This window comes from Ambystoma mexicanum, chromosome 3q, assembly GCF_040938575.1.
Source record: "Ambystoma mexicanum isolate Mex_15411 chromosome 3q, UKY_AmexF1_1, whole genome shotgun sequence".
In the NCBI taxonomy this organism is placed as follows: Eukaryota; Metazoa; Chordata; class Amphibia; order Caudata; family Ambystomatidae; genus Ambystoma; species Ambystoma mexicanum.
The window spans coordinates 625,849,795-625,877,624 of record NC_090926.1 but is presented as its reverse complement, the minus strand read 5'-3'; the positions used below and the strand labels follow the sequence as shown (position 1 = coordinate 625,877,624).

Genomic DNA, 27,830 nt, shown 5'->3' with positions numbered 1-27,830 from the left:
CCATAGCCATTTCAAATTTCTGAATCCATAACTGCCATCGGGGGCCAACCGATGAAGGATCTGTGAAAGGGTCAAATGGCTGTATCATTATGGATGAGCTGCCCTGTGATCGAGTTTGTGGCGTTGACACAGATAGGTTGGCTGCAAGTCTAGATGGTGTGCTTGGCCTGGGGGTGGACATTCCAGTGGCCATGGCGTGGCCTCCCTCTCCCCTACCAGGGAATTTCTCCTCACCTCAGAGCATCGACTGTGGCTCCTCCTGCAGGCGATAATTTCCAGCTGATCTTGACACCATCAGTTTATGTGGACCTGTTCACTGCTTTGCTTGTACCTGTGTGTTGGCCCATCAATGTCCCGGGTTTTCTGGGTTTACAGAGGTGACTTGATCACCATTTGACAAATCACAGCGTGCGCGCGTAATGGCTGCATATGAAAGAAAATTTTTTTTTTTTTTTTTTTTTTTTTGGGTGGCGGGGTTTTGTCGTGTGGCCCACCCCCACCGGGTGTTCAAAAATTATGTGCGTCGCTTCAAAGCGTACGTCCGACGATGTGTGGCACACGTGTTCGGATCCCGTTCCTCGTCGCCAATGTTGTGTTCGGGCCTCGCGTAGTGCAGGCTTGGGCCCGAACGTGAGTGGCCGTAGGTGTAGGCCGCTCTGGCGTCGCTCCAGCAGGAGCTGACAAGAAACACGCACACACGCAGATGGCTTTGTGCCCCGGAACTGCCTCCTTCACAAAAGGGGCGGAGCATTTATTCACTTGCCCTGTGTCACCGCGTAGCGGGACGCAGGGCGGAAATACAACAGCCATGTGGAGAACAACTTCCCCGAAGTGCCCGTCACGTGAGATATAGGAAGATGCAAGATGCGGATCCAGTGCAAAGTGGACATGTGTCCTGGGCGAGGGGCTATGGCGCATTCATCAGGCAAGATGATAGAACTTTAGTCCATATTAAATCACACTGGAAGAGGTGATTAATCCACTGACCTGAGCCAGTTGCACTCTGAGAGGGAGTGCAATCAGGGAAGCCGCCAATCTGCGGCTAGCTTGATTGTGTTTGTAGTTAATGTTGGGATGGCAAATCCCGCAAAGTTGAGGACATTTATTGTCAGCGCTGATGTAGCCACTAACTCTACCACTTGCCCCATTGCACCTGATTCCGTGACATAGGTTGATCTCTATTGTGTGATCCTGCTCCCACTTCAAATTCAGAATGGGCATTGGGTATTTCTATTCATTGCTAGCTACCACCATATGGCACTGCCCACAGCAACAGATTCAGATATGACCCACGAGCAGCAATTCATCTGTCTAAACTTGACTGTTTCACAGTGGCCTCAATCATGCACAGCCATGGTGAACTCTTTATTACCACTGTGCTTAAGGAACGTTTTGGGGCCCTACATTACCCCTTCACTTCACACCTGTTCAACTTCGACAGGAATATACCCCCAAAACATAGCTTTGAGAGATAAACATGAAATCAGGAGTTCTGATTAGCCCTGGCCAAATGGGCTCAGTCAGAAATGGAATCGCCACCATTGCGGGGGATTCAATTTCCCTCGGAACAAAGAACCTGTACAGTAATCTGTCTGAAACAAGGTGATTTCAATCTTGTCAGGTTCCTACAAAGGATGGCAGGATGTGTCTCTTGGAGGGCGCTATAATATACACTACTGCCCTGCCTGGGCCTTGCAGGCAGGAGCAGAGATATCGGACATGGTGACCATGAATTCGAATAGGTTCATGTTGGAAAGAGAAAAAAGTATGTGTCTATCTCCAGTGAACTGCACTAGCAAATTAAAAATGGGTTATATGTCATAATCCAAACTTTTGAATGGCTCTGGCAATTAATGGTGCTAGAAGCAGTCGCCTGTTTTTTAGGGACAAAGGTGGAACGCCCCTGAGCCCATCTTGATACCATCTTAGCCCATGGCCTTAAGGCCTCTGCATTTGGGAGCAAGGTAAGGCCCGACCAGCCTTTTTTCTAATGCCTTTCAAAAGCTGGCTTTATAACCTATTACAGAAAAGGACTGAGCGGGCTTGTCAATTTCAACATGTTTTGTTTAGCATTCCCGCGTGGGCACCTGTAGAATATAAAACAACACGTGTTCATTGTTTAAGGGTAAGCCTAAACTAGATTCTCCAAAAGGGCCCTGTGAAAATTCGTCAGACACGGATCCAAAGCTTTCTGTTTCCTGGGAATTTTCACCGAACAATTATGTGGTGGCAAACCTGCCAACCTGTCCTTCCTAATAGCATCCCATGCGCCCTTCGACCACTAATTTCCAGGCCCTCCAACCGAAAGGGTAGGCCCTCCTCTCCTGGAAGGGTAACTCAGCTGCAACGTGCTTGCCTTGGAAGCAAGATGACACGAAGCAACACAGGTTCTATCCCCGGGTCCGTGATTAGAAACCTCTGGGTACTTAAGCGCGTTATAAATACACAACTAAGACAAACAATTCCTGTAACAGCGCCTCGATGCACACAGGCTGTGTGAGCCCTTTAAAAATGCAAATAAATAAACCCCCACAACACTCTAATAGTAAAAAAAAGTTGATAATGCCACAATGACTTACGGGGCCTCGTTGGGGGAAGCAGCCGGCTCTGCCTTGGAGACCCTTGCTCACCCCGAATCGCTGCATGACTCTGCAGGAAAATTATAAAGGTCTGTGGGACAAACAAAATAATTGCTTGATTTGACTAAAAACCGAACTTGTTGACGCAGCACTGCTGGAGAGACGCACAGGGAGAATGGCAGGAGTAAAAGACGGCCTTATGGGCACTCTGGGGTTTGGCTAAATTCATCCCTCCCCTACCTGATGCATTTGCCTGTGACCACTTAAAGAACAAAAAAAGAAAAAAAAAGAACCTCTTAAAGCACAAACTACTCTAATTCAAAGCTCTCATCTTGCCTGATGAAGACCATTTTGGAGTAAAGGCGTTTTGGGAGAGCGTGGCGGGACGTGCGGGACCGTTCCTGGCAGTGCGCGGGCTGCGGCTATCTCGGCAAAGCTATGGTTACTGCAGGAGCCGCACTGCTAATTCATGAATTGCGGCGCGATGACTGTAATTCAGAACCTCTTAACTGAACACATCCGGCCCTGGATCTGAGCTGCGGAGGTGGGACCTGAGCCTCAAACAGCTCCGAACGATGGAACTAATGACTGAGAATTACCAAGACAAATCTGTTATTGCCTCCTCCATTTTCATGTGCTTTCTTTGAGGGTTGCCTCCCAGTGAGAACGCTTCCCCACGCAGGAACATGCAGGGGCGAGCTATCACAGTCAGCAGCACAAAGGGCCCCGATGACATTCCCTCGCTTTCGTGCACTATATTTAATGAAAGGCTTTAAAATGAGTGTCTGTGGATCTTCTCACGACCCCCACCCTAAAACCCCCCCACCCCCGTCAGTTGTCTTTATAGGAACACAACACAGTCGTGAATTCGACACATGTTGTTGTGGCCCATGTTTCGGATGTGCATAATTTGCAACACCGGAAGGACAGCAGTTGCCAGTTGCCAATGAAATGATTCATTCAAAGTAAAGTGCATTAGTCACCGGGCGCCGGGTTGGCAGCCTGGCTTGATAAGAGAGTGATTAGTGTGCTGTATCCTCCCTTCTCGGCAATGTGTCATTAAAGAAATGGTAGAACGCAATAACCCCATTCCCTCTGTGCTAGAAGCGGTGAAAGGGAACGACGTGTTTATAACTGTTATTTCCGCGCCCAGCGTCGAGATGAGAGAATTCACACCACGTTCTGTTCATAGGGACAGCCAAGACACAAAGGAATTGGAGCGCATTTTATGCACAAGACATCTGACACCCAGACTGGACATGCGTGCCTTACGTGTGTTATTTATGCTTCCATTAGGACTCGCTCCAGCGGCTCTACAGTACATGTCGACGCTGTCTTATATTGTGGCACAACGTGTCTTGTGATGTGCATTTATTAAGGAAGAAAATACCACCAGAGCCACCAATCCCTTCGTGAATGCGCGCTACTGGGCGAAAAGGTAAATCCTTAGAGCCTGATTCAGGGATTTTTTTGCACCTTGCATAGTTTTTTTTTTTTACTGGTGCAAAGTGACTTTGCACTGCCAACAAACACCCTGGTTCCTGGAACAGTGCAACGTGTTTATTTGCAGTGGAGTCACATTCCACTGCAAAATTGCACTTTGCACTGATCCACCCTGATTCATGGAGCAGGGTGTGTGTCGGCAGTGCAAAGTCACTTTGCAGCAGTGAAAAGACACTTTGGACCATACAAATAATTCCATGAATCAGGCCCTTCGTTGTTTACTAGCATGAATTGTGATGCAACTTACAATGTTGCTAGCCTGCAAGTGGGTGTTTCCACATACATTGATTTGTGGACTGTGAGACACAGTTCTGCCTTGCAAGTATTCTGAGATGTTTGCACAAATATCTTTGTGGTTGATGGGAGACATTTGAAACTGATTAGAGCTTGCACAAGGAGCAAGTGTTAAATCTCCAGTCTGGGATAATGTGTGTCTGCCTCGCCAGGGTGATCGAGTTCATCAAGTGTGGCATCAAGTGTGGCACACATACACATTGAAGCTTAGTGCCAACCTTTCAGAACTTATCTGAATGGCCCAGCAACACAATTGAGACAGAGAGAAACTGAATGAAGCAGCAAGTGGCTTTTGTAATGCAAGTCTTACAATACCAACATTGTGGTCATACCTGGGGACAGATTACTGGAAATCTGAAGCGGTGCAGGTGCAAAGTTGCACAGTATTAGCACTAGGGCAAGCTTTGCCCTATTTTCTAAAACAACAGGACATATTAGAAAACGATTGCACCATGACAAGTGCAGTTTGGCATGGTGTAAGCACTAGGGCAAAAAGTTGCCATAGAGCAAAAAACTGTAATTTTCGATGCGCTTTTTCACAAGGGCACAGTTTGCCCTAGTGCTAATATTATTTTGTATTAGCACTAAGGCACATTTTGCCCAGTTGCAATAATGCAGAGAAAATCGTATTGTTTTTGCCCGAGAGGCAATTTCTGCCCTGGTGCTTATACCATTCCAAACTGCACTTGCCATTGGGTAATAGTTTTCTAATGTGTCCCAGTGTTTTAAAAAAATTGAGCAAACATTGCCCTAGTGCTAATACCGTGCAAATTTGCACTTGCACCAGTGCAGTTTCTGCAATCTGGCCCATGGTATTTGACTAATTGTTGGGGGGATTCTAACTATGTTTCTGTAAAATATTTGTAGAGGGACAGTTGTAACTAATAGGAGACATTTTGGCTTCTGTTTACGCCCTGTCTCAGCCTTTACCAGGCACTGCCATATAAATACTACCTGGCTATAAGATTGCAACAGTTGTTAAATGTTGTGATTAATTGGGCATATGATGGAAGTATCTGGCAAATGCATAATTCCTAACACAAGCAAAAACTTTTTGCTTTACCAGTGCTTGATTTTAACAGAACTTCATTGGACGGACGAACTTACTGTTTATAAATTAAGTGGCAGAACGCTCACATGGTTACAAAATGTACATTATACAGAGCATTTACAGCTGCAGTTAAGCAACCCCAGCATACTGCTTTAAAATAACACTGGCAGGCTAAAGTTTGGTATTACTGTGACAAATTGACTTCTGCCCTGCAGGAGTACAAAAATGAATCAATGCTAAAATAGCCCACTAAGTTTTCACACTTCTACAAACCAGAGACAAAACAGTCATAACGGTAAAACAGACACAGGCATATAGAGGGAAAGATATGCTCTTAAGAAGGGTATGAATGTGATTTAGTAGTGACCCAAACAACACAGTAACATATTCCAAAATAAAGGGAATTTCCAATCCAGATTCTATAAATGTGTATATACTTCAATCAAAACACTAGGAAAACTAAATAGAAAACACTGTGCAAAACCAGATCAGAGAATATGCAACAGATGGAAGAATGTAGCACTCTAAGCATGAATGAAGGGGTGACAGGTGAATTATAAAACACAAAAAAGAATATGTCTTTGGATAAAAAAAGAGCACATGGACCAAGGAGGAAGTTGTTGGTTGATAGTGCCTGGTTTCAGGTCTTTGTCAGGATCATAGCATCAAACCCAACTTCGAGCGGTAGTGTGAGTGTTACGTTATGTTATTTGGCATTTATATAGCGCTCTATATATATATTTGGTATGACCTCAAAGCGCTGGTGACTGAAGTATAGGTCAATTGAGAGTAGGGTGTTATAGGGTGCTTGGGTGCACTCACTATGTGCGCAGCTGATGCAATTGTTTAAAGGGAGCTGCATTCTAGCATTAGGTGTAGTGGTATTAAGATCAGTCGAATGTGTGCAGTCTGGAGGGTGGACTCTGAGACTGCGCTTTGGCTGCATTCGGCCTGTGTAGGGTGCTTATGTGTGCAGCTAGGCCGATTGTTCGCGGGGGATAGCTGAGTTCTAGCAGGGTATTGGGTTATTCATGGATAATTGTTTGTATGTGAGCAGCTATGCCGAAATTGATCGAGGGGTGCAGCTGGGCTCTTGTGTATGTTGATGTAGAGTAGAGAGTGAGCATAGTGAAAGGAGAGGTGAGTGTCTGGGGTGGAGGTTTTGTTCTTATGAGCCCGCTGATCCGGATTTCATTTACAGGTATTGCGATTGTTGCACTCAGAGGGACCTTATTAGTGACTTAGTAGTGGCTTCCAGTAGTGTCATTTCTCCGTATTTCCTTGAATGGTTGTCTGAAGGTTGCAGGGCCTCAGTGGCCTTACAAGGTCTTATTGGCATTATGGAAAGAGCCAGGTTTTTAGTACTTTGCGGAAGGCCATCTTGTCATGGGTGTGTCAAATGTGTGAGGGGAGGGAGTTCCATAGAGTTGGAGCCAAAGTTGAGAAGGTGGATCCTCCAATCCTGGCAGAATTGGAGGTTGGAATCACTAGTAAGAGGGCAGAGCTAGATCTTAGGGTGCGATGGGAGGTAGGGTTTTATCTTCGCTTGAAGGCACATTGGGCCGGTCTTGTGCACTGCTCAGTGAGTAATGCACAAGGTTTTGAAGGTGACACTTAGTCCAACAGGGAGCCAGTGGAGGGTGCGGAGAGCGGGGCAGATGTGGTCTCTGTGTCACAGGGCGAGAAGGAGTTTGGCGGCAGTGTTTTGGGCTCTTTGTAGTTTGTTGAGTTGGTATGCCAGTGCTCCTAGGTATAGGGAGTTGGCATAGTCCAGTCTGGACCTACCAATAGACATAACAGCGGCGAGTCTGTTCGGATAGGAGAGGTAAGGAAAAATGTGTTGACGGTGTTTGAGGTGGTAGTGGCATGATTTTGAAATATTATTGATTTGACAGGAGAGGGTTAGGTCTGAGTCCATAGTGCAGCCAAAGTTTTGGAACGAGGGGCAGGGGAACATGGGACCGGAGCCATGGGAGTGGTTCCGGGAGAGGGACAGTATTACCGCACACCATGATTTCCATTTTATCAGGGTTCAAAAAGAGATGGTTACTTGTCATCCATCAGTCAACATCACTGAGACATGCTTCAAGGTCGGGGCTAGGGTTGATGCTTGTTTTGGGAATTCTTAGGATAATTTGGGTATCGTCAGCGTAGTTGTAACACAAGAGGTTGCGTGCACTGATGATTCCTGGTAGAGTGGTCAGATAGAGGTTGAAAAGGAGAGCAGAAAGGCAGGCACCTTGGGGTACTTCAGTGTTCACAGCAGAAGCATTGGCGACAAAAGGGTAGAGGAAGGCAATTTGTTTCCTGTTGCTGAGGAAGGAGACAATCTATTTGAGTGCCGAGCCATGGATTCCTAGGGAGTGGAGGTGGTAAAGGAGGAATGAATGGTTAACAGTGTCAAAGACTGCTGACAGATTAAGGAAAATTAGTGCTGCACAACCCTTCGAGTCTGCCGGTACCTTAAGATCACCCCAGATCGAGATCAGGATGGTTTCTGTTCCATGGCGTTGTCTGAATCCTGATTGTGCGGGTCGAGGAAATTGTTGGATTCTATGGAGCAGTTGATCTGAGAGTATGCAGTCCGGTCAATGAGTTTCGCGAGAAATCTGGTGTTGGAGATCGGCCTGTAATTCTTGGGATAAAGGGGGTTGAGGTATGCCTTTTTTAGAAGTGGTTTGACGTGCGCTATTTTAAAGGTTTCTGGAAAGGTGCCAGAAGTGCGGGAGTCTTTTAGTATGGATCTTGCATGTTCTCCTGCGCAAGTAGAGGACAATATTTGTTTCAGAAGAGTGGCGAGGCAGGGATCGAGGGGGGATCTGGAAGGTCTGCTGCCGGATATTAGGTCTAGGAACTCATCTTTCAATATGGGTTGGAAGGACGTGAAGGTTGTCATAGTGGGCTTTAGGGAATGGGATCAGGAGGGATAGATGTAGGACTGGATCAAGCTCAGTTCAGGTACGTTGGATCATGTGGCCCCAAGCAGCAAGCAGGCATCGAGCAGGTTTGTATGCTGTAGATCTGTGAAGTTCGAAGGTGGTGTTCAGAGATGGAGGTTGGGCGCTCACCAGGATCTGTTGGAGGTCAAACTGGGCGAGATGGGTGTAACAATTGGGAAGGGTCAATGAGTGATGCTCCAGTGGTTCATGTCAGTGAGCAGTGATTGTCGAAATGGTGATCCTGTTGCTCCTGTGTGCAGTTTTGATGAAGCTGCAGTGTAAGGGTGGGCTGAGTCCTTTCAGGGTCTGCTCTCATATCCTTGGGCGATTCTAGTGCAGAATGTCAGGTTTCATTTCACAGCAAGCGTACCCCCCAATGTGCCTTGGGATCAAACTCCTGTTTGGTATGCAGCACTCTGGTGTGAGGCTACGTTTTTTGAATGGGGTGTGCACCTTTGCTTCCTGGGCCCAGATTAGTTTCCTGTTGAGTGACTATTTCTGTAGGAGGGTGCTATCTACCCTCACAAAGAGATCAAAGAGAGGGATGACCATTCAGGTTACTGTCCTGTCACAGGCATGTCTGGCCAGAATACACATCACCTTCCACGGCTCGGCTAGCTCACAGGAGTGTATACAAGTGTGATATAAAATTGTGTGTGGCTGCAATGATTATGAGCAGCGCCAAGCAACACACCTTTACTCAGGCATGGAATATATTTAGAGTTTGCCCTGCCACCAGCATGGGCTACTCATAATCATTATATTCTGGAACAGGGTGCATATATTAAATTCCGTCCTTGTGCTGCATTGACTTTGGATGTCAATTCAGCTTTTAAGAGGGCAGCTATGACCTGAATCTGCTCGATGGCACTGTAGAGCAGGCATTGCAATCAGTCTACTGATGCAGCAGTGCACAAATGTACACTATTCTTTTAGCATGGAAACTATGAAAGTGGAATCTGATCCACAGATTACCCTTTAAGAGATGGAATTACCCACATAATTTTATTTTGTAATAAAAAATAAAAAAATCATAGCTTCTACACCCTTGTCACATAGGAATTCATCACAAATACTGCTTAATAGAGCGAGCTCAAAAAAATCCAAAGAGGATGTGATTTGGGTGGTGGAAGATATGTGTTTTTGTATTAATGTAAGGCTTTTACATTAAGCGGACATCCCTAATATAATATCCCTTGACATACTGATCCCACACCACAATTCCGGAGACAAGAAACAGGCTGATTTCAGAAACAATATTTTGTTTTATTAAAGTAAATCAATGCAAAGGTGGTCGAAAGCTTTGTGTAGGGGAAGTCAAACCAATGTTACACAATCACATGCAGCTTGTTTACCAAAGCAAAAGTGATCTGCCTGTATTTATCTCATTATTTCTCATACACATGCATTAATGTCCATATTCAATTCCATACACATATTGCGGTCTGAATAACATTCGTTTCCACACCAATACAAGTGTGAAGGTGAGGCTTGACGATATGGGTACACTGAAGGATGAGGTGACGACAAACAGGGGGTCAAGCAGGGTTGTGTATTTGCTCCCTGTTGTTTAACCCATTTTTATCAGCTCTTCCTAAATCGATTTTGTCCGAGATGGGCTGTCTGTGAAGATCGGCTCAAACCTATTGGAGCGTGCACTCTATGCTGATGATCTGGTCCTTATGGATCGGACCATGAATGACGCAAAGGCCATATTCAGTGCATTGATGGAATATGTAACAAAAATGATCTTGCTATAGACATGCAAAAAAAACAAAAATGATGGTTACAGCGGGTGTCAATGTCCATCGGATAAATGTAGGTTTTGAAGTAGGAAAATTGGAATGAGTGAGTAACTATATCCTTCTGGGTCTTGAGCTGTCAGCCAGTGGTAGCTATAATCTAATTGTTGAAAGGAAAAAAATGAAAAGCTGGCCAATTAACGTATGCCATAAATAGGAAATCCGCTGGTTATACTTTCGAAGGGATCATAAAGTTGAATAAGCAGAGTTTAGTGCCAGCCATAATTTACGAACTGGAGGTACTAGTCATGAGTAACCTGTCATGGTTGGAGGTTCTAAAGGGAGACTTTTGGAGAAAGATTTTAAGCCTCTATAGCATACTTAAGGCTGGAATTGGGTTGGTATCTCTTAAGGCACAGGCGATGACCCGTAGAGGGTTGTTGTATCTGAAGTCAAGGAGTGACCCAAATTGGCCATTGTTGAGTATCTTGAGTAAAAGTTGTATCATGAATAAAAGGAGGGCTTAAAGTAAATGTTACCAGAGCCTAAATGAGGAATGCTTTCAGTTGATCGACTGGATGCCCGACTTCAAAATGGGCACCCAGTTTGATACCTTGAAAGGTATCTTCATAAAAAAGATGGTAAAATGGGATTGGGTAAGAGATTTTGCATTCCTCGAGAAACTGAGAAAATTATAGATGTGTTACATAAATATTTAAGGACTCACCTATATCTTGTTAAAAGCCCCAGTCCTCTGGTTCGTGACTTATGGCTGAGGCTGCGTATAAACCAGCACCCATTTTTAACCAGCCAGGGAGTATATACACAAACCCCAATCAACCTGGAGACCTGGCGTATGTAGATAAAGCAAGGATATGCCAGAGACAGTTAGGCATGTTTAGACCAAATGTCCAGAAATGTGCACTTGGTATATGTGCCTACTGGTTGATTTCGTGAGCCAATATGAGACAATTAAAACCTTACATTTTGGAGCTAATGTTTGACCACTGGCACCAAGAGAGTGAAGATCGCACTGTATCGACTATGGTGCCAGGTCAAAAACATGGCTAGGACAGCTGGGTTAGCGGAAAAGTTACAACTGGAAAGTTACTCTGCCATTTTTTATTATCAATACCAAACCTGGGTAGTAGAAAACAAAAAATATACACTGCCTTGCCCTGCCTAAATGCACCAGAATGGATTATATTGTATACTTTAAAATGGTAAAAGTGCAGTTAAGTGAATGACTTTTTAAATATTGACATTTTAGTATTTTGTACGTTTAATTTATGAATGATCAAGTGGTACTTATTGCTTGATGTGAAATGGTAAAGCTGTGATGAAGTGGAGATGAGGCTTCTTAATGCTAAAGTATTTATTAGAGCTGATAAATTGGTATGGTGATAAATGTAATGATGATAAATTAAATTATGTTTGTAAAAGTTCATCATTTGAACTAAAAACAAATAAATTATTATATTAGAATAACAAAAGAATGCTTATTGTAACTCTGCAACCGCCGGCCATTGGGTTTGAATGTGCCACAAAGCAATCAAGATGGCAGATGGTTTGTGACAATAATGTGTTTCTTTAAAATATGAGCTAGCATCTTTAAACTGCACATAATAAACAGAACATTTGTTTCCTCAATATTACCAACAGGTGCTCTTATCAGGGAACTGTTGCATGCCACCCTGTGCAGAGGTGTACATGTATGTGTTTAATTTAAAATAATCGTATAGTGAATCTCATCAGATGCCTGCAGCTTTCAGTTTAGTGAATCAGTGCCACCAGTTTATTATAACTCAAACAATTTCTGGCCACCCACACCAACCTCGAAGAAAGGCTTTCTATTGAACAGATGTAAGTACCATTTCGCATCCCATATCAAACTCACTGTGCAATTTCAGAACTTGAGTCGCATGGGATGTTTAGTTGTACTATATTTATGAATCTAAGAATGAGTCCTCTAACCTCCATTCAATCCCTGCAGTATCCAGAGGTTAAATATTATTAGCAAATTCCCCCAGCTCACAATCTCCGCTGCCAACTTTACCTGTGGAAACATATGGGGTTTAATGTTATTGGACTTGATTTACAAATAGAAAACTATGCTTGGATTGCAATGAAATGCTATTAGTTTGACAGTACACACAGCAAAAAATGTAATCAGTGTTCTTGAAAGCACATCTCACTTGGCACTTAGAAAACAAAAGCATTTCCCATTTCAATGCTTCCATATTCTATTGGGAGACAGCACCACCTAGCACTTCAAAACCACCAACTCCTGGGACTTAACATAGAAGGTCAAATCTGATTTGCTTTAGGGGAATGGTATACTCACCTCAGGATAATTATTTTAGTTTATGGAATCAGTACCAGTTATGTCTCTGGTGTCTGGTCCCTCTATGCTCAGGTGAAACCTGCCACCACCTGCCTCAATCTCCCTCCTAGATAAGGCTCCTCATCTCCCGATATTCCCAGCTCACCACCCGATCATTTGAGCAGAGAGCTTTTTGTTACTTATAATCGAATCTGTCTGGCTGTCAGAGAGAGTGCCCCCTGCTCCTATGTGTTTTGCCGCATCTAACCTCTCCTATGTCTTTGTAGCAGCAAATCTTTTTATTGGACATGTCTCATGTTCCTTGTTTAATTATCAGACATTCCCAAACACTACATCCCTCAATCTCCATTGATATGTCTAATCATGTGACAATTTTATAATGTGGAGACTAATCTCAATCACAATGCTGCTGACTGTAACATCATGTTTGACATATAAATGAGCATAGAAATGTGACACAACATTAAAATATAATCACTATATTTTGCAATGCCTAAAATTAATTTCTCTGCCCAACCTTCGAAAAGTTATGGATGTTGGTCATTTTTCTAATTATTACAACACCGTCAAAAATTCAAAATGACATTGAATAAATAGAGGAAAATTCCACAGGCGATATGCATTCAGCCTCATGCTTCTCGTATTATAGTTCTAGTATTATGAGTCGTATTCACTTTCGCATATAGGGTCAATGGTAAATAACATGTGCTATTCCAACCAATGATGCATGATTGGACATTCCTTGTTTTTAACAAACTGCCTCTTATAAACACATCTATATAATGGGTTCAGAGAATGATTAATTCAAAATGAGATGACATGTCTCTTGTGTTCACATTGCATTAGCCCAACAATCTGGCTAGTTTTATTGCTATGCAGAGTTCAAAAGGTATCAGTAAATGGAAACATTTTCTCTTGAGACTAGAGAGGAAAAGGGAGAAGGTTCCATCCATCTGACAAATTTCTAATCACCATCCACATTGCAAATCTCCAATATCTGATACGTGTATACCTTGTTTTTCAATTTCTTTAAAAAATTTCTTGAAACTGTGCGGTGCAGGTCACTTACGGTTGACACCCTGGTCAACTTAAGGTCAGCACAATATAGGGCTGTTGAAATTCACACCAATGTTATTCAATCCAATGCTAAACCATAGCTTGTTCCATCGCAAGATAGAATTTAAAGTCCACCATACTATTATTTGTACAATGAACTGACAGCTGTGGGACAATACATAAATAAATAAATAAATGTGCTGTTACATAATAAAAAGTGAATACGGTGATGATTCATTGAGGCTTAATTTTTCAGGTACACCAGGGGACACTTACTTTAAAGTGGATGTTTTTTTCAGCATGCAATGTTGTCAATTTTGAAGTTTTTCAAACATATCCTTTGGGGCAAATGTACTCAGGGCCCCATATTGTTCTTGGAATGGCTTAATTTGTGGCACTATTTGCATGTGTTGAGAGCTGTCTCTCAAGTGTGCAGGTGAGTACCTGCATCCCATGGGTGCAACAGAACATAGCAGTGGAAGAACACTATAATGGAATCAGTCAACGGATCTGTACTAGCCCTCTCACTTTGAATTCAGGTAGTCTTCATTTGACTTTGACCCCACATTGAGGAGGGGCGGGTAGAGAGTGGTAATGGATATAGGGATTAGCATGACCATGGGCAGTTAATGGAGGTGTTAATAAGCAAAAAACGACAACAAGCTGTGTGTCCCTCCCCACATCCATTCTCCCTCCAGCTGAACTCCAATGCAACCCTTTGCTTTAGCACAACTTAATAGCCAAAATGAATAATAGGAAGGAGAAGATGGACCGCGCTCTTGTATAGTATACCTTGAACACAGCATAGAAACAAGTGCCATTTTTTATATTTGAGTCTGTCTTTGCATAATGTGGTGGTGAGTTATTTAATATGGATAGCAATCTGCTTTTTCAGTTAGGCTTTGGAAACGTGTTGTGAGAGGTTTGCACTCAAACACGTTTGTGTGCATTATAAATACATACATGATTCAATGGAAGTATTTTCCACAAAAAGTAGTGGAGGATTTACAAACAGTTGGTGACTTTTCTTTAACCAAATATGTACAGACCTCTTCTTTTCCAAGGATCACTTTAACAAAATGGGTGCATGTCTCCCTTATATGACACTCTTGTGTGTGTGCCTGGCAGTATGACAGCGGTATACATTAAACAATGTTACTGGCAGGAAAAGTCTGTTTCATTTGTCAGCGATAAATCCAGATGGATGGAAATCTCCAGACAGTTTCCCTGGGCGACATGCATCACAGTTGTATGACAGTGTTTGCCCTGCATGTACACCCCACTCACTGACTCCACCCACGCTCAATGGCATTTTGGAGTTGTGATATCAGCAAGGCCAGAAAGAATGAAGTCCTTCTTTCGACATGTCATTTGAGGTTCTAATTCTTGGCAGTGTATGTGGCGATTGCTCCCAGAACCCCTTAACACTTTCTGGGATGTATGAGGTCCCCAGATGATGCTACCAGCCCTTTAGAGGATGATCCAGGAGGCCCACCTATTGGCTGCAGCAGCACTTTGCTCCCTCTGACTGATGGAGGAATTCCCATAAGGCATTCTCGGGGAAGGCCATATGGAAATTAAACTGTGCAGTCGGAAATGGCCTGGGTCCCCACCCATGTAGTTGACTTTTGCAATTCCTCTCATTCTCAGGTTTTAGCCCTGGTAGAGGAAAATAAGATCTGACCAGGAGGGGAGTATTTTCTTCATGATTTTGTGTACTACGGCCCCAAGATGTCCTCTTGGCATGTGCGTCTTTGACTGTTGACCACATGTTCTTCCCTAACCCTGAAAAGTAGTGTAATGTTTCTGAATAGATTCACAGTTTGCATGCCAGGAAAGACTGGGAAATGTGGGCGGTAGACCAAGATGATCCGGGTCAGGTTCATGAATGTTTGCAAATGGCAGAAGATTGAAGAAAACGCTTCACAAAGCGGGGCTGCTTCACAAAGCTGTTTACCCATTGAAAAAGGCTTTGTGTATCATATGTACAGCGGTGTGTAGCCTGAGGAAGGAAGAATGTACTGCAAAGAGACACAAAAGGAAGTAAAACCTTACTGCCAAGGTTTGGATATGACACGCATTTAGAAGGTGTTTCATGCCACGTGCAGTTTTCTAATTTAGAAAAGGGTGACATCAGTCCTTTGGTCTGACTCCTGTAAGTGCCAACAGGTAGATAGCATACAGATAATTCTCACACTTGTTTTGACGTGTCGCAACAGCTTCATCAGGGTATAAACAATGAGCAATTCAAATGCTGTAATGCACGCATCCCTGGGGGATCCAGGGCGGGTGTCCCCTCCTAAATGCGGGTGTGTTGGGAGATATGCATTCATTCTGGCATTCAGCTACATTTTAGGCGTCTTGGCCAAGGAACTAAACCCCTAATTCCAAGCAATGTATGTGCAAGACACATGCTATTTCATAAAGAACATGGCACATTCCTTATGCATTGCATGTAACAATAACAAAAGTGCATTTTACACTAAACGGAGAAAATGATACATTCATAGTTGTAATTTGCCTTATTTGCAAGAGTTGAATTAATGCATTCTTCCAAGCGCAGTGCGTCTACTTTATTTAAAAGCTTTACCCAGCAAGCAAACTGTTGCACTCTCTGACTCAAGCGACAGAAGGCAAGAAGCATGGAAACCCCAGTGTTTTAAATCTAATTTTAATGTAGTGTTATATACAGGGAGGAACAATGCTCTTTTGATCACAAAAGAACATACAATAGATAAGAAATCAGAAGTGACAGGAAGCAGTGAGCTTCTTATAATGGGTTGAGTTTGAGTGACATTCTGACCAGGTTGTGGGGGGATGGGGCAAATGGAACAGTCACTGGCAACAATATATGAGTGGACATACATAGATTAAGGACAACCAACATTAGAGATGTTTAAGTGCAATTGGGATTGACTGCCTATTGTTGACCTGGGACCAGATTACAGAAATTGTGCGCCAATGCAAGGGCAAAGTTGCGCTCTATTAGCACTAGGGCAAAGTTTGCCCTATTTTTAAAAACACTGGCAAACACTAAAAAACTACTGCACCATGACACGGGTAGTTTGGAATATTAAAAGCACCAGGGCAAAAATTGCCCAAGTACAAAAAAGATGCATTTCTACTGCATTTTTGCACCAGTGCAAATTTTGCCTGAGTGCTAATACGGAATGGTATTAGCACTAGGGCAAACTTTGCCCTGATGCAAACATGCATCAACAATGTATCTTATTTTGCACTCGGGCAATTTTCTCCCTGGTGCTTTTAATATGTCAAACTGCACTTGCATGGTGCAATCGTTTCCTAGTGTGTCCCAGTGTATTTAAAAATAGGGCAAACTTTGCCCTAGTGCTAATACCGTGCAATTTTACACTTGCACCGATGCAAAGTTTCTGCAATCTGGCCCCTATTGTCTTACTACGGAGGAATGCAGTGTCTTTGTCATCTGCCCCATGCAACCATCAAATGAAGGAACTGTCATTGAGAAAATACTGCAACAATTAACGTTATGTGGCCCCTCGAGTCCCGGTCATCAGTCTGAATGGCCCTACAATTATATTCTTAATAATGCATAATTATTGTGCTTCACGCTGGAAGGGGAAGGGGAAACTGGGAACACTTTAAATGCCAAACGACTTGGCAACTGCGCTAATAGTGTTCTAGGAAGTTGGCCAGGGAACTTACAGTTTTGTCAGGAGATCCAAACACACTCACAGATACACATTAGGTAGTTCCACCCTCAACTCCTCCGCACATATGACTTGATATTCCCTCAATAATTGGGATGCAGCTATATCATCGGAGGATCATGAACACTGAAAGTCCCTCTGACATATGTTTTGTTTTTGGTAAATTGCTCTGAGTGGGGCCTCATCTTTACTCCACTTTTTGACAACGCTAAAAAAATGTACCGCAGCAGCACTTGTCACATTGCTTCCAGAGTCAAAGTCACAACTCTCTGTGACCTCTGTCCTTTAAAAGGACTATAGTGTTACCCTTTTGGATTGATTTCCACCACATGAGATATTAAAAAGCAGTTCTGACTATTGCCATGATTTGAAAGCAGGAAGCAAAGGATCTTGTGTATAAAATGATGCTAATCATAGTAATTGTGGATCACGGTGCAAGTGTTCACATTAAGTACATTTTGACACATTTTAAATTATGTTTGCCCCCTCTCTCTGCAACCCCCCCCAACAACAATAATGAATTGCCTGCTCAGTTTGCTACAGAACTACATTTAACCCCTTGAATCATATGATAAAAAGTGAGTTAGTATAGTTCACATTGTGCTCTTACCATACCTCTTAATTTGCTTGAGTCACTGGTGTGAGTGAAAACACATGATTTTGTTATTGCAAGGTGAGAGCGCATCGAAGTATATGGACTTGTAAGGGGCTTGCCTGTGAATGAAATGACTCCACATGTGTGTCATCTGCCTGAAGCCTGTGAATTAAGAGGTATGCATTACTGATTGAGCAGTCCGGAGGTAAGCTATGAACACCACCTGTTGGTACGCATACTTTGCACTGATGCTCCAGTGCTGTGATTAGCTACACAACCAGTGATATTGTGCAGCCCTTAGAAACCCAATATCGTTAATATTGTTTTAGGGAATAGTGGGGTCTGCAAGCCCCTAAAGGTCAAAGAAGAGAAAATGAAGTCTGACCCTCAAATATGACATGTACAACTGTGGCTCACTTGATAATGGTAGACTTAGGGCCCCATTACACGGTAGGCGGTAAGGGTTTACCTGTACCGTTATTTTACCGGTACCGGTAAACCCTTACCCCCTTACTACGAGGTCCCTTTGCGGGTTGGGGAATTTAACACCTGCTTTTTGCAGGCGTTAAAAACCAACCCACAAAGGGACCAGGGAGCTAATTACGGTACCGCAATTTGCGGTACGGGGAACCGCCTTCCCCATTCCCATAGAGCCCTATGGGGCAAAAATGGGAATGGGGAAGGGCAATGGGGCAAGGGGGAATTACCGCCCCACCAACCTTGGAATAGGGTGGTAATTCCCCTTTCCACCAACGTGGTATCGGTATTTTACCGGCATGGACCAAGGTGCTAATAGCACCTTGGTCCACCGCCATTCCGCCATCCGTGTTATGAGGCCCTTAGTTTTTGTAGGATATAATAGAAGTGCAAGAATTATCCTTGGCCTCAAGCCCAGGAATTGCATATCTCCAGCACTAAAATCTCTCCACTGGCTCCTGGTGACTGCAAGGATCAAATTCAAGACCCTCTGCATCATTCACAAGGCCTTCTGGGGCCTGGGACATCCCTACATCCAGCTCTATCTCCCGAAATAACACCCAGCCAGAGTTCTTCAGTCTTCTGGCACCAACTCTCTGCAAGTCAAACGTTTCTCCAAGCAGAGAGTAGGAGATAGATCCCTCTACTCGGCTGGTGCCTCCCTCTGGAACAGCCTCCCTCCCCCTTCAGACTTGAACCGGATCTTCTTCAGTTCCGGAAACTTCTCAAGACCTTCCGTTTCTCCTCTTCCTTCCCGCTCCCACTCCTGTGCTATACTCTCATCTGCCACTGGACTGGGCCTGTTCCCTTCAGAGTCATACAAGGGCCAGACCACCTCCCACCAGTTCTCCCCTTGAGCTCCCTTTCCCAGACTATCCCAACTTAGTCCTCCTGTCCACTGCACTCCTCCCCCCCTCTTTCCCCTGGCACTTGGCATCTCGGCCCAACCAGCAATTGACCAGGGCACCTCACTTCTACACTTCTCCCTCAACCCTCCTTGCATCATTACCTCCTTCACGCACTTGAACGGTAGGATTGTCACAAGACCAATATAACCCTTTCTTTGTTTCTTTGTTGTTGTATTCTTATGATTTCCCATGCCCCCCCTTTTGTCTTGTGATTCCTGGAAACACCTGTGTAGAGGTGCCATACACATGTCCATTAAATAAATAAATAAATAAATAAATAACATATACTTGTCAAAAGAACTTCCACATAACCCATCATACTCCTCTCGACATGGGGCGGGGTTACTTTGGGAAATATGGCCCTGGCAACATATACCACTGTCTTCGAAACAAATATTGAGCTCCGGTCTCAGGTGAGTGCATTCTGTACGCCACCTTTATGAACTTTAGTGAAAAAAGTCACACATTACATACTGTGCTGATGAAAAGGTCTATTTCCCCTAGATAAATATCAAAACAATGCAAACAATCATGAACGGCATTGCTTTGGTGTTAAATGAGTGGGGAATTATTGCCAAATTGCCACAATGCACAGTTTTGACCACCCTTTTATTTTTCCAGATGTGTGTCTTCATAAAACTACACGAACTTAGAATCTCCCCAGAACTTCTAAATCACCTACTATGCTTACACAAAGGTGTTTATACTATGGATGAATGACAACAAAATGAACACAATCATGAGGTGGTGTGCTTCAGTGGCAAAGAGTATGTGCCAAAATGGCCACATAGCACTGTTTTGGCCCCTCTTTTACTTCATGGTACCCCACTGTGCAATGAGAGGTAGGCGCCTTCGTGAAACTAAAAGTAAGAGCTTTGAAGTCCTATGAGGACTCTTTTTGAAGAACCCTCATGTCCTGCTTTATCCTGTTGAGTGTGCTTTATTTCAGGACAGCACGCCTAATTGTGATTCCCTCCAACTAGGATGATGGAAAAATAGCTTTACATGTCACCCTACATAAAACAATACAAAAATACTCGTATGCTTTTAGAATTGTGTTAAACTTAACGTTCCCAAATATTCTCTGAACAATTTTCTCTCATGATATGGTAGAATTGGGCAGCCTACATAAGTGATACAACTCGAAAAAGTAGCAATATATGTTAAACTGCAATAATGGCAACAACTTATTTTAGTCCGCTTCATGTGAAATAGTGTTACCAATATTGTTCGAACTCTTGCTTGTTCCCTTTCCACACGTAAACCTGACAAATAGCAACAATTAGTAGTTTCCTCAGCTGATTACAGCAATGTGTCTTCCCTTGTTAGTTAACCGTCTCTGGGAAATTGCACTATTCTGGACCCACTGCCCAGTGGGGGCCGACCACATGTCCCGTGATGCATCTGCCCAGCATGACCATTGGGAAGGGCACACTTCTCTGGGAACTTCCAACTCCACCAATTAGCCCTGTAGTTCTGTCTAACAGTTCCGAATGTGTGTAAAACTTTTCTCTTGCACAGGTTTTTGCTTACGGGCAGAGATATGAAAAATACAGTGAATAATAAGTAGCGCCCAGTCATATTTTCAGCACAATATTAGAATTATGCAATTTTGCACATGAAAGCATCACTGTATTTCATTTGCTTTTTATATCCCTGGTATGGTAAAGAATGTGTAAACTTTTGACCCACGGTTTAACACATTCTTTTCGGCCTCAAAATGTTACACATGTTGGCGGGATGATACACGTTTCAGACTTACACATCCACCCCATGTGCAAAAGAAAAATATTTACACCAGAATCTGATTCTGATGCCGCAGTGAATGTGTAATTCCCTATGCAATCCACCAGTTATTAGGCACTGCACTGTGCATTGTGAGAGGCATTCACGCCTGGATTTGTGTGGATGTTTTGCATCACATAGTGTACACAATGATAATTGCAGAGCGGGGTGTGCAGGGCACCTAAGCACATATGCTGGCAGTCCTCTCAAATGAAATAGCACATGGGCGGGCGCATACTAGGTATTATTATACCAACTGGGCGTATTCTAGAAATGTTTCAAAGATACTAGCGGAATTAGCACTAAAACAAAATAGTCCTAGACATAATAGCATCATATTTCAATGCAACTGGACAAGTGCAAGGGCACACATTGCCCTGGTGTAAAATTCCATTAAAAGAATATGGGCCTGATTTATAAAGCGTTTTGCAGTGGGATGGCACATTGTAAAGCGTTTTTGTGAATCAGGTGCTGTGTTTTTTGCAGTAGGGCAATTTTTGATGTAGTGCAAATTGCACATCCCTGGTGCAAAGGTTCTGTAATACGCCCTTAGGGACTAATTCGTAAAGTGTTTTTCAATGGGTTGCGCCAGTTAATGAATCCTTTGTAAATCAGGCCCATAGTGTATTATGGCTTGTTACTAACGAAACATTCAGAGACTAGCAACCCAACACCACCATTTCAAAGGGCCAAGAAACAGCCAGCTGCAGTCTCCCCCTCCTCCCTATTTTCCAATCTTAGCAGTCTCCAGAAACATTCTTAGTCTGGGGGACCTGTTTTGGTGGAAGGTCAGCTTTTGCACAAACCACATGGATTCCGGTCACATTGGATAGTCAAGTGCATGTTCCTAGCACCACATTGCAATTCCCATTAGATATTTTCCAAACCCATGCACAGCAGCCATAAAACCACCCTCGTACCACCAAGACCAGCAAGATGCACTGAGAAGTGGTTCAATAGAAATCCCCCATGGTAAGGGGTTAGATCATGTACCACTACTCTTTCTCTATATATAGCTTCTCTAGTGTACGGAATCAATAAATCCATCTTAAAGTGGAAGAACACACCTCTGAATAGTAGGTGTAGCAGGACACACTTCCAATTGATTGATTTCCCCATTGGCAACTAAAGCATTGCATTGATCTTTTGCCAAGAACCATAATTTTTATTTGATCACTGTTTATTTACCCTGCAGTGATTTCCCTCACAAACCTACTCCAGAGCACTACGCTGTCTCTGAAGGTCTGGGCGGAGGGCATGAGGGTGGCAAGCAGTGTTATATCTCACACAATTGTGTCAGCAACACAGAATGTATGTATCACCCTAGACAAGAACAATTTTGTATTGTCAATCCAGGATAGCAAATGACCTCTAGAAATAAAGGATCTAGACTGCAGCTTTGGTGCAATCTCTTCTTGGTCCTTATCACATTAGTGCATTCCCCACTCTACCTAAGTGCACCCATGCTCAGGTCCACTGTTCTGAGAATTTCCAATACTGATTGTGACATAACCACAGGTTGTAATTTTTACCTTTGATGCTCACGGATCAACCCTGTCAAACGCTAGTGGAAACGAAAAAATGAGCACTATCATTTTAAACCTTGGGCCTTATTACGAGGTGGGCTGTAAGGGATTACCGGCACCAATAAGGGTACCGGTGCCGGTAATCCCTTACCGCCCTACTACGAGGTCCCTTAGCGGGTCCCTTCCTTAACCCCTGGTTTTACCAGGCGTTATGGAAGGGACCCGTTAAGGGACTTCAGAGCTAATTACGGTACTGCAATTTGCAATACTGTTATTAGCACGTTCCACCTTCCCATCAAGCCCTATTGGGGCTGAAATGGGAATGGGGAATGGCTTTTTCAATGGGGACTTACCGGTCCTGCAAAGGTCGGAATGGACCGGTAACTCCCCATTGAACGGGTATGGAAACGGTACTGGTATTGGAGGTAGTCATGACGCTAATGGCTAATAGCGCCATGACTACCTCCAACCTCGTAATGAGGCAGTTGCATGTTTCCATATACTCAATGGCAGGTGAAGCTGGGCTCCTAAGTATCCTTTCCACTTCAGAAGACCTGTTGTTCAAGCCTTCACAATCTAAGATATTTTAATAGTAATTCACAAACAATGTTTCTGCCATTTCAAGGAGCACAACCGAGATTATTTCTGGGTCCTTTTTATGGATCAGACCCATTACAGATAACCAATCAACACTTTTTACGAGGTTGAAGGTAAGGGATTACCAGCTCCCCTGTAAGGACACCAGTGCCGGTAATCCCTTACCACCCGATTCTGAGGTCCCTTAGCGGGTCCCTTCCTTAACACCTGGTTTTACCAGGTGTTATGGAAGGGACCCGTTAAGGGACTTCAGAGCTAATAACAGCACCGCAAATTGTGGTACCGTTATTAGCTCCATCCCCATTCCCATTGAGCCCTCTGGGGGCTCGAATGGGAATGGGGAATGGTTCCCGGAATGGGGACTTACCGGGTCCTCCAAGGTTGGAATGACCCGGTAAGTCCCTATTTTGGGAACCCGGACCCGGAATGCAGTAAGGGGGTAGCCATGGGGCTAACAGCACCATGGCTACCTCCAACCTCGTAATGACCCCCTATGCCTTAGAACATTTTGACATGTAGCCACCTCTTCAAGCACAGATGACAAAAGCATGCCCGCCACGCTGAAACTAATTTGGGCAAAAACTGGGACCCAATCGGGTCAGATACACTAGAATGCAACAGTATTCTTGAACGGAGAGGAACTCTCCTTCACTGAGAAGTTGAGTGGCGGCAACTCGGAGATTCTCCAGTTATTCACATAGTTTAAAGGCTCTCTTTTACAGCCTACAATGGGATTTTCTACATGGAGCTCTTTGATATGTCTCATACATCCCCTTTCCTCCACGTTATTCCAATTAGATGGGGCCCATTTTGATTAGCTCCTTCTCTATAAGCCTCCAAAACAGCCTCGTTTTATTGATAACAATTGCCTCACGGAGAACCGCCAATACCATACTTAATGGAAACTCTTTATATTATCTAGGTTTTTACAGCAGCCCCATTCCCAATTTACTTTGCACATTGGTTGCTTTTTGCTCTTGTCGACTACAGTCTATGGTATTCACTATAAGTCTATCCCCTATTGAACAGCTGCTTGATCCAACCAGCAGTGTAACATTGTAAACAGGAAAACACTCAGCAAGAATGATGGTCAGTCCTATGTTGAATATAGGTTTGTAAAAATGATGGTACAGGAAGAGGAGATCATGAACACGAGACACCGATTTATTGCAGAATGGATTGAAAGAGGTCCTGCTATGAGGGTGTTTTATTTGTAGCCAACCATATTGGCTCTAACCCAGTCAGCCACCTCTTCTGGTTGTATGATGTGGCTTCAAACTACCAACGATTTTACCAGTGGTCAATCGGAAAATAACCATGGCTAATGGACTGGCAATCTGGGCCTCCCTTGTTTATAAGAGCTGACTACTGTACAAGCATATTGTGAAGCTTCTATGCAGAATTAAATAGACACACATAAGTACATATGGCACACGGTCTGCCATTCTACCAGGATTACAAAATGAGCAGCAGAGAAGCAATTTTGACAAGGACATTAAGAGAGTAATGCATTGTGAACAAAGTCAAATTAATGAAACTTTTCAGACTGTTTAAAGAGGTGCCATTTGCATGCTGGTACATGTAGGCCTTTACATATGTAGTAACCCAAACGCTACGTGACATCATACCACTGTGCTTGGTATTAAAACATATTATCCCAACCAAAAATATCACCATATATATGGTCGCCTGGAATGGCCATAGGTGATATTTTTTGGAGGGATAATTTTGGGGTTTTTTTGGGAACGGGAGATGCAGGGGTGTCCCCCGCTCCTTTAAAAATAATGCAGGTGTTGCGGGGGTGTCCCCCGCAGGGTCCATGCCTTAATATCACCACAAAAATATGGCAATATTTTTGTATGGCGATATTTTTGCGGGGATATTAACACATGGAACCCTGTGCTTCTGGTCTAGAATTAGATGAAGATGATTTTATCTCTGCTTGATTGCTCTTTTTTTTCAAAACTGTACAGATTCAAATCCATTGGCTCCCAGTGGCTGCAAGGATCATGTTCAAGACCCTTTATATTGTCCACAAGGCCTTCTGGGGAATGGGACCACAATATCTCCAGCTTTCTCCTCGGAAGTATTTTCCTACTCGAGCTCTTCGCTCCACCACCTCCAACTCCTTGAGGGTCAGTCGCTTTTTGCAAGCAACAAGTTTGGGGCAGATCTCTTTCTGTGCCTGGTGCCTCCCTCTGAAAGAGCCTCCCTGCATCTCTGAAACTTGAGCAGAGCCATCTTCGGTTTCGGAAGCAGCACAAGACTTTCCTCTTTGCTTCTGCCTTCTCTCTTCTGCTACCTTGCTGATCTCCTGTCTAACACTGCACTGGTTACCTGGCTACCCTCTGAACGAAGGGCTCAGGTCCCTGCCTCCTCAGTGGCACACCTGCAGTGCCTTCTGGTAACCCGACTCTTGGGGCTGTATCTGCAACCCAACAACCCCCCCACCCGCACTTATCTAACACTTGTTTTCTGCACTTAACCCTACAATGCCACCTGCTGGCCGCACTTCTTATTTTTCAATGTTTGATCCCATGTCTTGCACTTGCTCCTCCTCCCCTTCCCCTGGCACTTCTCCCCTTCACTCTCCCCTGCACCTGCGCAAATCTCAATGTCACTGGGCCTAGTAAGATCTTTGTCTTGTTCCCCTTGTTCCCCTCACCCGCCTCGTCGCGTCTTGAAACACTTGTGTATAAACCAGCTATAAATGAAATATCATATCATATCATGCAAGCAAACATTGCTGTGCTGAAAACAAGCAATTTAGATATTTCAACCATAAATGTCAGCAAACATGTTAAAATACCCAGCACCCGTAATTATTAAAAACGTTATGACCTCCCTTCATCACAAGCTTCCTCAGCCTAGACATGTTATGAAAGGAAGCTATGGACCATTTAACAGGTTGGTGCACGATAGTGAATTATTTTATTCTCTAGGAAATGAGATTCAGGGCTTGATTCACAGAAGCATTTTACAATGGTGAAATCCCATTGGAAAACGCTCCATGAATCAGGCCCATATAAAAGATCTGGTGACAAAGAATGCATGAAAATCAATTCACTGTGTGACTGGAGGCCAAAGCTGGAAGAGTAATGGCTAGGAGAACTGTTCCCTAGTGCTCCGAAGAAGCATGGGATAGCGACTGAGGAGGCCCTACGTGAGTACCATGCAATCCCTAAAGAACCAAGGACACAGTAGAACCAACTCTGCTGAGATGAGGTGGAATTGGGACTGGACATATTTAGCTTCCACCCGGGCAGCCACTAGTCACTCCATGATTAATCCCTATCCATGGGCAGGCCTATTAGCACCTGTGGGGAGTTGTTCTCCTGTACCACTTCCATCCTCACCTCGTCTAAAAGCGGGACCCCTATCCTCATCTCTCTAAAATACGGATCATCAGCAATGCTGTGCGCCTCTCTGTCTGATGCTGACGCGGGAACGATCAAGTGGATCTCGATATTCAATGTAACATGATAATGGGCCTGTCTTCCAAAAGTGTTTACATTGATGCAATCCCATTGAAAAATGCTCTGTAAATCAGGCTCAACTGTGTATATATGCCTAGAAGAACAGAACATTGGTGGGACAATGCCTCTACACTCCGGGCTATGCTGACATCACAGTAATCAATACGTTTTACCATGCAGTACAGTAGAGTATTTTGGGATCTCGTTTTCTCGTGTCATTCTGGCCTATAGAAGGCGAGCAGCTAAATGGGTTAGACTTTCTTTTGTGTGAGACTGGGAAGTCTGCACTGCCCAAGGTTGAATCCATCTGGGACTCGGACTTTAGTCATTCTGAGGTCCATAACATCAATTGTATGTGGAAGAACAAAATGCTCTTCACCAACAGCAATCGGGTTTCAGAGCATCCCACAGCACCGAAACGGCGATGTTAGATCTCCAAAACCACATGCTGGGGCTGGTCGATGGCAACAAAATAGGAATGCTAATGCTGCTTGACTTGAGCGCAGCTTTCGATCTAGTTGATAACCAGCTTTTCATCAAAGCCCTTAAAGAAAACTTTGGTTGCTCAGAAGAAGTTGTAAGGTGGCTGATTTCCTTTCTCTTAGACCGCCAGACGTGGATTCACTGGGGTAATACGTTCTCAGACTCCTGCCCTATACTCTTCGGGGTCCCACTGGGGGCAAGCCTGTCCCCTATGCTCTTCAATATATACATGAGGGCACTGTGTAGCATCCTGGTCAAGGCCGGGGTGTCTTTTACAAACTACGCAGATGACACACAGCTCATTGTTGAGCTGAGTGGAAATCATGAGGAAGATAGTGCATCAATAGGGAAGATATATGCCATAATACATGAATGGATGCAATCCAATTGGATGTGCCTAAACAACGCAAAAACTGAACTGATGACTTTTGGCTCTAATCGGCAGCTATCCAATCTCGGAGGCGAATATACGTTTTTTAAGATAAAGGACGCCATTATAAAAGTTTCGGCACAGGTCAAAACTTTGGGTATGATGGTTAATGCAGAGGTTAATTCTGAAGCACAGACCAATTATCTCATAAAAAACACATCCTATTACCTTAAGTTAATAAGAGCATTAAAACCATTCCTGAATGAAACAAACCGGGCCACCATAGCAAGAGCCATCATTCTGTCCAGGCTGGACTACGGGAATGCTCTGATGATTGGCGCTTCCGCGAAAGATCTGGCGAGATGCCAAGTGATTCAGGATGACGCAGTCAGAATGATCAAAAATTTGAAAAGAGG

The 27,830-nt window shown here is 43.8% G+C and overlaps 1 protein-coding gene across 4 annotated transcripts in view; it reads left to right on the top strand.

The window, feature by feature from the left end:
* The window catches only part of SHISA6 (shisa family member 6), a 1,483,380-nt gene that overhangs the window by 1,187,743 nt on the left and 267,807 nt on the right, over nt 1-27,830 (top strand). The window lies entirely within an intron of this gene.